Source organism: Arachis stenosperma, chromosome 1 (assembly GCF_014773155.1).
Source record: "Arachis stenosperma cultivar V10309 chromosome 1, arast.V10309.gnm1.PFL2, whole genome shotgun sequence".
Taxonomy (NCBI): Eukaryota; Viridiplantae; Streptophyta; class Magnoliopsida; order Fabales; family Fabaceae; genus Arachis; species Arachis stenosperma.
This window is the reverse complement of record NC_080377.1, coordinates 85,675,209-85,686,447: the sequence shown is the minus strand read 5'-3', so window position 1 is coordinate 85,686,447 and position 11,239 is coordinate 85,675,209. Positions and strand designations below refer to the sequence as shown.

The following is an 11,239-nucleotide window of genomic DNA, read 5'->3' as shown; positions in this document are numbered from 1 at the left end:
ATGGTTCCTCATTGGGGAACTCAGTGGAGATCAGTGCACGCCCATTGAGGTCTTCCTCAGTGGCGTCCACTTCCTCTCTTTCCTCTCCAAATTCGGCCATGTTTATGGCTTTGCACTCTCCTTTTGGATTTTCTTCTGTATTGCTTGGGAGAGTACTTGGAGGGAGTTCAGTAACTTTCTTGCTCAGCTGTCCCACTTGTGCCTCCAAATTTCTAATGGAGGACCTTGTTTCATTCATGAAACTTTGAGTGGTTTTGATTAGATCAGAGACCATGGTTGCTAAGTTAGAGGGGTTCTGCTTAGAATTCTCTGTCTGTTGCTGAGAAGATGATGGAAAGGGTTTGCTATTGTTAAACCTGTTTCTTCCACCATTATTATTGAAACCTTGTTGAGGTCTCTCTTGATTCTTCCATGAGAGATTTGGGTGATTTCTCCATGAAGAATTATAGGTGTTTCCATAGGGTTTTCCTAGGTAATTCACCTCCTCCATTGAAGGGTTCTCAGGATCATAAGCTTCTTCCTCAGATGAAGCATCCTTAGTACTGTTTGGTGCATTTTGCATTCCAGACAGACTTTGAGAAATCAAATTGACTTGTTGAGTCAATATTTTATTTTGAGCCAAAATGGCGTTCAGAGTGTCAATCTCAAGAACTCCTTTCTTCTGACTAGTCCCATTGTTCACAGGATTCCTTTCAGAAGTGTACATGAATTGGTTATTTGCAACCATTTCAATTAGCTCTTGAGCCTCTGTAGGTGTCTTCTTCAGATGAAGAGATCCTCCAGCAGAGCTATCCAAAGACATCTTGGATAGTTCAGAGAGACCATCATAGAAGATACCTATGATGCTCCATTCAGAAAGCATGTCTGAAGGACACTTTCTGATTAATTGTTTGTATCTTTCCCAAGCTTCATAGAGGGATTCTCCATCCTTCTGTCTGAAGGTTTGGACTTCCACTCTAAGCTTACTCCATCTTTGTGGTGGAAAGAACTTTGCCAAGAAGGCATTGACTAGCTTTTCCCAAGAGTCCAGGCTTTCTTTAGGTTGAGAGTCCAACCATATTCTAGCTCTGTCTCTTACAGCAAAAGGGAATAGCATCAGTCTATAGACCTCAGGGTCAACCCCATTAGTCTTGACTGTGTCACAGATTTGCAAGAACTCAGCTAAAAACTGATGAGGATCTTCCATTGGAAGTCCATGGAACTTGCAATTCTGTTGCATTAGAGAAACTAATTGAGGTTTAAGCTTAAAGTTGTTTGCTCCAATGGCAGGGATAGAGATGCTTCTCCCATAGAAGTCGGGAGTAGGTGCAGTAAAGTCACCCAGCACCTTCCTTGCATTGTTGGCATTGTTGTTGTTTTCGGCTGCCATGTCTTCTTCTTCTTTGAAGAATTCGGTCAGGTCCTCTACAGAGAGTTGTGCTTTGGCTTCTCTTAGCTTTCTCTTCAAGGTCCGTTCGGGTTCAGGGTCAGCTTCAACAAGAATGCCTTTGTCTTTGTTCCTGCTCATATGAAAGAGAAGAGAACAAGAAACCGTGGAATCCTCTATGTCACAGTATAGAGATTCCTTGAGGTATCAGAGGAAAAAGAAAAATAGAAAGAAGAAGGAGAAGAAGAATTCGAACTTTAATTAGGTAGGGTTCGAATTGTGCATTGAGAAGGAGTGGTACTCCATAAATAGAAGGATGTGAGAAGTAGGGGAGTAATTTTCGAAAATTAATTAGAAGATTTTGAAAACATTTTTAAAAAAACTTAATTGATTTTCGAAAATAAGAGTGGAAAAGAAATCCAGTGATTTTTGAAAAAGATTTGAAATTAGAAGTTAAAAGGATTTGATTGAAAACTTAATTTGAAAAAGATGTGATTAAAAATATGTGATTGAGAAGATATGATTTGAAAACAATTTTAAAAGATATGTTTTGAAAACAATTTTAAAAGATTTGATTTTGAAAAATTAGTAACTTGCCTAACAAGAAAAGATATGATTCAAACATTAAACCCTTCTCAACAGAAAAGGCAACAAATTTGAGATGTTCAATCAAATCATTAATTGTTAGTAAGTATCTTTGAAAAAGGAAAGAAATTGATTTTGAAAACATTTGATTGAAAAGATATGATTTGAAAAAGATTTGATTTTGAAAAACTTGAAAACTTGAAAAAAATTGATTTTGAAAACAAAATCTTCCCCCTAGCACCATCCTGGCGTTAAACGCCCAGAATGGTATACATTCTGGCGTTTAACGCCCAAAATTCTACCTCTTTGGGCGTTAAACGCCCAACCAGGTACCCTGGCTGGCGTTTAAACGCCAGTCTGTCTTCTTCACTGGGCATTTTTGAATGCTCAGCTTTTTCTGTGTAATTCCTCTGCAGTATGTTCTGAATCTTCAATTCTTGGTATCATTGACTTGAAAAGACACAAATTAAAAATATTTTTGGATTTTAAATAATTAAAATGCAACAAGAATGAAATAACAATGCATGCAAGACACCAAACTTAGCACTTTGTATACTACTGACACTATATGAGACACAAAATCACTCAAGCCAAAAGAATTCAAAGATCAAAACAAAGAAATACATGCATGGATTCGAAAGATATAACAAAAACATGCATTTGACACCAAACTTAAGATGAGACTCTAGACTCAAGCAAGAAATATTTTTTGGATTTTATGATTTTGTAAATTTTTTTCTTTGTGTTTTTCGAAAATTAAGTGGAAAAAGATATCAAAATTCTTAATGAGAATTCCAGGGATCAGTGCAATGCTAGTCTAAGACTCCGGTCGAGGAATTAGACATGGCTTTACAGCCAGCCAAGCTTTCAAAGAAAGCTTCGGTCCAAAACACTAGACATGGCCAATGGCCAGCCAAACCTTAGCAGATCATTGCTCCAATAGCAAGATTGATAGAGATCAACAAGCTATTGTGATGATCAGTTGAAACCTCGGTCCAATAAGATTAGACATGGCTTCTCAGCCAGCCAGATTTCAACAAATCATCATGAAACTCTAGAATTCATCTTCAAGAATTTCGAAAAAAATAAATGCCTAATCTAAGCAACAAGATGAACCGTCAGTTGTCCATACACAAGAACAATCCCCGGCAACGGCGCCAAAAACTTGGTGCACGAAATTGTGATCAATACTTTTCCAAACATAAACAATCCCTAGTAATGGCTCCAAAGACTTGGTGCTCAATACAATGGCATAAACACAACTTCGCACAACTAACCAGCAAGTGCACTGGGTCGTCCAAGTAATAAACCTTACGCGAGTAAGGGTCGATCCCACGGAGATTGGTGGTATGAAGCAAGCTATGGTCATCTTGTAAATCTCAGTCAGGCAGACTCATATGGGTATAGTGATAAGCGAATAAAGCATAAAGATAAAGATAGAGATACTTATGTATATCATTGGTGTAAGAGCTTCAGACAAGCGTATGAAGATGCCTTCCCTTCCGTCTCTCTGCTTTCCTACTGTCTTCATCCAATCCTTCTTACTCCTTTCCATGGCAAGCTCGTGTAGGGTTTCACTGTTGTCAGCAGCTACTTCCCATCCTCTCAGTGAAAATACGTCCCTGATGCTCTGTCACAGCATAGGCTAATCATCTGTCGGTTCTCGTTCAGGCCGGAATAATATCCATTGATACTTTTGCGTCTGTCACTAACGCCCTAGCCTGCTAGGAGTTTGAAGCACGTCACAGTCATTCAATCATTGAATCCTACTCAGAATACCACAGACAAGGTTAGACCTTCCGGATTCTCTTGAATGCCGCCATCAGTTCTTGCCTATACCACAAAGACTCTGATCTCACGGAATGGCTGGCTCGTTTTTCAGGCGAGCACTCGGTTGTCAGGCGATCAACCATGCATCGTGTATCAGTAATCCAAGAGATATTCACTAAGCCTCGCATGCTTGTAGAACAAGAATGGTTGTCAGTCACCTTGTTCATAGGTGAGAATGATGATGAGTGTCACGATCATCACATTCATCAAGTTGAAGAACAAGTGATATCTTGGACAAAGAACAAGCGGAATTGAATAGAAGAACAATAGTAATTGCATTAATACTCGAGGTACAGCAGAGCTCCACACCTTAATCTATGGTGTGTAGAAACTCCACCGTTGAAAATACATAAGAACAAGGTCTAGGCATGGCCGTGAGGCCAGCCTCCCAAATGATCTAAGATAGCATAAAACTCAAAGATAGCTACCAAGATTCCTTGATTAAAATACAATAGTAAAAGGTCCTACTTATAGAAAACTAGTAGCCTAAGGTGTACAAAGATGAGTAAATGACATAAAGATCCACTTCCGGGCCCACTTGGTGTGTGCTTGGGCTGAGCAATGAAGCATTTTTCGTGTAGAGACTCCTCTTGGAGTTAAACGCCAGCTTTAGTGCCAGTTTGGGCGTTTAACTCCCAATTAGGTGCCAGTTCCGGCGTTTAACGCTGGAATTTCTTGAGGTGACTTTGAACGCCGGTTTGGGCCATCAAATCTTGGGCAAAGTATGGACTATCATATATTGCTGGAAAGCCCAGGATGTCTACTTTCCAACGCCGTTGAGAGCGCGCCAATTGGGCTTTTGTAGCTCCAGAAAATCCACTTCGAGTGCAGGGAGGTCAGAATCTAACAGCATCTGCAGTCCTTTTGAGTCTCTGGATCAGATTTTTGCTCAGATCCCTCAATTTCAGCCAGAAAATACCTGAAATCGCAGAAAAACACACAAACTCATAGTAAAGTCCAGAAAAGTGAATTTTAACTAAAAACTAATAAAAATATACTAAAAACTCAACTAAAACTACTAAAAACATACTCAAAACAATGCCAAAAAGCATACAAATTATCCGCTCATCAGTGTGCGTACGCAATAGGTTGGAGTTTAGGTAATACGTGGAATTTCCCACGTACTACTTTAGGGCAAGCATCTTAAGGAATTAGGTCACGTACAATGTAGTCTATCTCACGTTGTACGTGAGCCCAAAGAAGGCCATCCAGGACCAATCTTTAATACCAAGTATAATGTGGAACGACCCAAGTACTACGTGGACCTCATTGCCTCTTCCAGAACTTCAATTCAAAACCTTCTGTTCTCCAATCTTTCAACCTTCTGGAAGATCAATCACAAGCCTATTAATGCTGACAGTTATTAAATATCATAAGCAATCAAGAAAGATATCTTCTCAGTGGAGGCTCCTATGGTAAGCAAAGTTGGGAAGTTATATTTTGGGGTTGTCTATTGATAGGCAAAATTGTGATTTACACTTTTTATAACTCGAACAATTCTTAACAATGGCTCCAAAACTGGTGCACACTACTATGGTTCACTCATATTCTTCACAACTTCGCACAACTAACCAGCAAGTGTACCGGGTCGTCCAAGTAATAAACCTTACGTGAGTAAGGGTCGATCCCACAGAGGTTGTTGGTATGAAGCAAGCTATAGTCATCTTGTAAATCTCAGTCAGGCAGATTATAATGGTTATAAAGGTTTTCAAAATTAATAATGAATAAAGCATAAAATAAAGATAGAGATACTTATGTAAATCATTGGTGGGAATTTTAGATAAGTGTATGGAGATGCTTTGTTTCGGTTGAATCTCTGTTTTCCTACTGCCTTCCTTCAATCCTTCAAACTCCTTTCCATGGCAAGCTGTGTGTAGGGCGTCACTATTGTCAATGGCTACTTCCCATCCTCTCAGTGAAAATGGTCCAAATGCTCTTGTTATAGCACGGCTAATCATCTGTCGATTCTCGATCATGTCGGAATAGAATCCATTGATTCTTTTGCGTCTGTCACTACGCCCAACACTCGCGAGTTTGAAGCTCGTCACAGTCATTCAATCCTTGAATCCTACTCGGAATACCACAGACAAGGTTTAGACTTTTCGGATTCTCAAGAATGGCCGCCAATAATTCTAGCTTATACCACGAAGATTCTGGTTAAGGAATCCAAGAGATATTCACTCTAGCTTTCGTTTGTAGAACGGAAGTAGCTGTCAGGCACGCGTTCATAGGGACAGATGATGATGAGTGTCACGGATCATCACATCCATCATGTTGAAGTACGAGTAATATCTTAGAACAAGAATAAGCTGAATTGAATAGAAAATAGTAGTAATTGCATTAAAACTCGAGGTATAGCAAAGCTACACACCTTAATCTATGGTGTGTAGAAACTCCATTGTTGAAAATACATAAGTGATAATGGTCTAGGCATGGCCGAATGGCCAGCCCCCATGAAGGTCTAAAATCGTATACACTAATTAAAGATCAATCAAAAGACAAGATGCTTAGTACAATAGTAAAAAGTTTTATTTATACTAAACTAGTTACTAGGGTTTACAGAAATAAGTCTAAATGCAGAAATCCACTTCCGGGGCCCACTTTGGTGTGTGCTTGGGCTGAGCTTGAGCTTTACACGTCCAGAGGCTTCTCATGAGTTAAACACCAAGTTGTAACGTGTTTTTGGCGTTTAACTCTGGTTTGTGACGTGTTTCTGGCGTTTTACTCCAGAATGCAGCATGGAACTGGCGTTGAACGCCAGTTTGCGTCATCTAAACTCAAACATAGTATAAACTATTAGATATTGCTGGAAAGCCTTGGATGTCTACTTTCTAACGTAGTTGAGAGGGTGCCATTTGGAGTTCTGTAGCTCCAGAAAATTTATCTCGAGTGTAGAGAGGTCAAAATTCAATAGCATCAGCAGTCCTTTTTCAGCCTAAATCAGATTTTTGCTCAGGTCCCTCAATTTCAGCCAGAAAATACCTGAAATCACAGAAAAATACACAAACTCATAGTAAAGTTCATAATGTGAATTTTGCATAAAAACTAATGAAAACATCCCTAAAAGTAGCTAGATCCTATTAAAAACTACCTAAAACAATGCCAAAAAGCGTATAAATTATCGGCTCATCACAACACCAAACTTAAATTGTTGCTTGTCCCCAAGCAACTGAAAATCAAATAGGATAAAAAGAAGAGAATATACGATAAATCCCAAAATATCAATGAATATTAGTTCTAACTAGATGAGCGGGACTTGTCGCTTTTTGCTTCTGAACAGTTTTGGCATCTCACTTTTTCCTTTGAAGTTTAGAATGATTGGCATCTATAGGAACTTAGAATTTCAAATAGTGTTATTGATTATCCTAGTTAAGTATGTTGATTCTTGAACACAGCTACTTTTATGAGTCTTGGCCGTGGCCCTAAGCACTTTGTTTTCCAGTATTACCACCGGATACATACATGCCACAGACACATGACTGGGTGAACCTTTTCAGATTGTGACTCAGCTTTGCTAGAGTCCCCAGTTAAAGGTGTCCAGAGCTCTTAAGCACACTCTTTTTGCTTTGGATCACGACTTTAACCACTCAGTCTCAAGCTTTTCACTTGGACCTGCATGCCACAAGCACATGGTTAGGGATAGCTTGATTTAGCCGCTTAGGACTGGATTTTATTTCCTTGGGCCCTCATATGCATTGATGCTCAAAACTTTGGATCCTTTTTACCCTTGCCTTTTGGTTTTAAGGGCTATTGGCTTTTTCTACTTGCTTTTTCTTTTTCTTTTTTTTTCGCTCTTTTTTTCGCAAGCTTCTTTTTCACTGCTTTTTCTTGCTTCAAGAATCAAATTTATGATTTTTTAGATTATCAATAACATTTCTCTTTGTTCATCATTCTTTCAAGAGCCAAAAATTTTAACATTCATAAACAGCAAGATCAAAAATATGCACTGTTCAAGCATTCATTCAGAAAACAAAAAGTATTGCACCACATCAATATAATTAAACTAATTTCAAGGATAAATTCGAAACTCATATACTTCTTGTTCTTTTGTATTAGAAACATTTTTCATTTAAGAAAGGTGAAGGATTCATGGAATTATTCATAGCCTTAAGACATAGACACTAGATACTAATGATCAAGAAGTAAAGACACAAACATAGACAAACATATGGCATAAAAACCGAAAAACAGAGAAATAAGAACAAGGAATGAGTCCACCTTAGTGATAGTGGCATCTTCTTCTTGAAGGACCAATGATGTCCTTGAGCTCTTCTATGTCTCTTCCTTGCCTTTGTTGCTCCTCCCTCATTGCTATTTGATCTTCTCTAATCTCATGGAGAATGATGGAATACTCTTGGTGTTCCACCCTTAATTGGTTCATGTCATGACTCAATCTTTCTAGGGAAGTGTTGAGTTGTTCCCAATAGTTATTTGGAGGAAAATACATCCCTTGAGGTATCTCAGGGATTTCTTGATGATGAGCTTCCTCATGCGTCTCTTGAGATCCATGAATGGGCTCTCTTGTTTGCTCCATCCTCTTCTTAGTGATGGGCTTGTCCTCTTCAATGAGGATGTCTCCTTCTATGATAACTCCAGCTGAGTAGTATAGATGGCAAATGAGATGAGGAAAAGCTAGCCTTGCCAAGGTGGAGGGCTTTTCAGCTACTTTGTAGAGTTCTAGAGAGATGACTTCATGAACTTCTACTTCCTCTCCAATCATGATGCTATGGATCATGATGGCCCGATCCACAGTAACTTTGGATCGGTTGCTAGTGGGGATGAAGGAGCGTTGGATGAACTCCAACCATCCTCTAGCCACAGGCTTAAGGTCTAGTCTTCTCAATTGAACCGGCTTGCCTTTAGAGTCTCTTTTCCATTGAGCTCCTTCAACATATATGTCCATAAGGACTTGGTCCAATCTTTGATCAAAGTTGACCCTTCTAGTGTAGGGGCGTGCATCTTATTGCATCATAGGCAAGCTTAACGCCAACCTTACATTTTCTGGACTGAAATCTAAGCATTTCCCCCGAATCATTGTAAGATAATTCTTTGGATTTGGGTTCATACTTTGATCATGGTTCCTAGTGATCCATGCATTAGCATAGAACTCTTGAACTATTAAGATTCTGACTTGTTGAATGGGGTTGGTTAGAATTTTCCAACCTCTTCTTTGAATCTCATGTCGGATCTCCGGATACTCATTTTTCTTGAGCATGAAAGGGACCTCAGGGATCACCTTTTTTTTGCCACAACTTCATAGAAGTGGTCTTGATAGACCTTTGAGATGAATCTCTCCATCTCCCATGACTCGGAGGTGAAAGCTTTTGTCTTCCCTTTCCTCTTTCTAGAGGTTTCTCCGGCCTTAGGTGCCATAAGTGGTTATGGAAAAACAAAAAGCTATGCTTTTACCATACCAAACTTAGAATATTGCTCGCCCTCGAGCAAAAGAAGAAAGAATAGAAGAAGAGGAATAAGATATGGAGGAGAGGGAGAGAGATGTGTATTCGGCCAAGGGAGAGAAGAGAGGGTTGTGTAGTGTGAGAATGAAGAAGGATTGAGGGGTTTATATAGTGGAGGGAGAGGGGTTTGGTTTGGACATTTAGGGTGGGTTTGGGTGGGAAAGAGATTTTGAATTTGAAGGTAGGTGGGGTTTATGGGGAAGAGTGGATGGATGTGAGTGGTGAAGAGGTGATGGGGAAGAGAGATTGAGGTGATTGGTGAAGGGTTTTTGGGGAAGAGTGTTATTGGATTGTGTGAAGAATAGAGAAGGTAAGTTGAGTTAGGTGGGAATCCTATGGGGTCCACAGATCCTGAGATGATCCTGTGGGGTCCACAGATCTTGAGGTATCAAAGATTTATCATCCCTGCACCAATGAGGCATGTTAAACGCCCTCTGCATGCAATCCTGGCATTCAACGCCAGATAGATGCTTGTTTCTGGCGTTCAACGCCAGCTCTATGCTTGTTTTGGGCGTTCAACGCCAATCTGCAGCATGTTTCTAGCGTTGAATGCCAGTTCCATGCTTGTTTCTGGCATTTAACGCCAGCTCTCCTCAGGGTGTAATCTTGGCATTTAAACGCCAGACTGCTGCTTGTTTCTGGCGTTCAATGCCAGATTCATGCTCTGTTCTGGCGTTGAACGCCAGCCAGATGCTCCTTACTGGCGTTTAAACGCCAGTGGGCTCTTCCTCTAGGGTGTGCTATTTCTTCTGCTATTTTTTATTCTGTTTTTAATTTTAGTAATTGTTTTGTGACTCCACATGATTATGAACCTAATAAAACATAAAAGAATAATAAAAATATATATAAATAAAAATTGGGTTGCCTCCTAATATGCGCTTCTTTAATGTCAATAGCTTGACAGTGAGTTCTCATGAAGCTTCACAAATGTTCAGAGCATTGTTGGGAACTCCCAACACCAAACTTAGAGTTTGAATATGGGGGTTTAACACCAAACTTAGAGTTTGATTGTGGGGGCTTTGTTTGACTCTATATTGAGAGAAGCTTTTCATGCTTCCTCTCCATGGTTGCAGAGGAAGATCCTTGAGCTTTAAACACCAGGTAGTCCCTATTGAATTGAAGGACTAGCTCTCCTCTGTCAACATCAATCACAGCTCTTGCTGTGGCTAGGAAGGGTCTTCCAAGGATGATGGATTCATCCTTATCCGTCCTAGTGTCTAAGATTATGAAATCAGCAGGGATGTAAAGGCCTTTAACCTTCACTAACACATCCTCTACCAATCCATAAGCTTGTCTTATTGACTTGTCTGCCATCTCTAATGAGAATGTGGCATCCTGTACCTCAAAGATCCCCAGCTTCACACAGAGCCTTCTCAAAGGTCATGGTGCCTATGATACAGGGTATGAAGAATTTACCAGGATCTTATTTCTTTTGAGGCAAAGTTTGCTAAACCCATGTATCTAGTTCACTAATGAGCAAGGGAGGTGCATCTTCCTAAGTCTCATTACCAAACAACATGGCATTCAGCTTCATGACAGCTCCTAGATATTGAGCAACGTACTCTTCGGTTACATCTTCATCCTCTTTAGAGGAAGAATAGTTTTCAGAGCTCATGAATGGCAGAAGGATGTTTAAAGGAATCTCTATGGTCTCTATATGAGCCTCAGATTCCTTTAGGTCCTCAATAAGAAACTCCTTCTTGTCTGGGAGACGTCCCATGAGGTCTTCCTCATTGGGATTCACGTCCTCCCCTTCCTCCCTAGGTTCGTCCATTTTGATTATGTCAATGGCCTTGCACTCTCTTTTTGGATTCTCTTCAGTATTGCTTGGGAGAGTACTAGGAGGAGTTTTAGTGATTTTCTTACTCAGCTGGCCCACTTGTGCCTCCAAATTTTTGATGGATGACCTTGTTTCACTCATGAAACTTAAAGTGGCCTTAGACAGATCAGAGACTATGTTTGCTAAGCTAGAGGAGCTCTGCTCAGAATGCTCTGTCTG

The 11,239-nt window shown here is 39.9% G+C and overlaps 1 non-coding gene across 1 annotated transcript; it reads left to right on the top strand.

Annotated features, from left to right (window-relative positions):
* Nucleotides 1-856: 856 nt before the first annotated feature.
* On the top strand, nt 857-964 carry LOC130953053 (small nucleolar RNA R71). The gene has a single exon (XR_009075231.1). It is a non-coding gene; the product is annotated as a small nucleolar RNA R71 (small nucleolar RNA).
* Nucleotides 965-11,239: the final 10,275 nt, after the last annotated feature.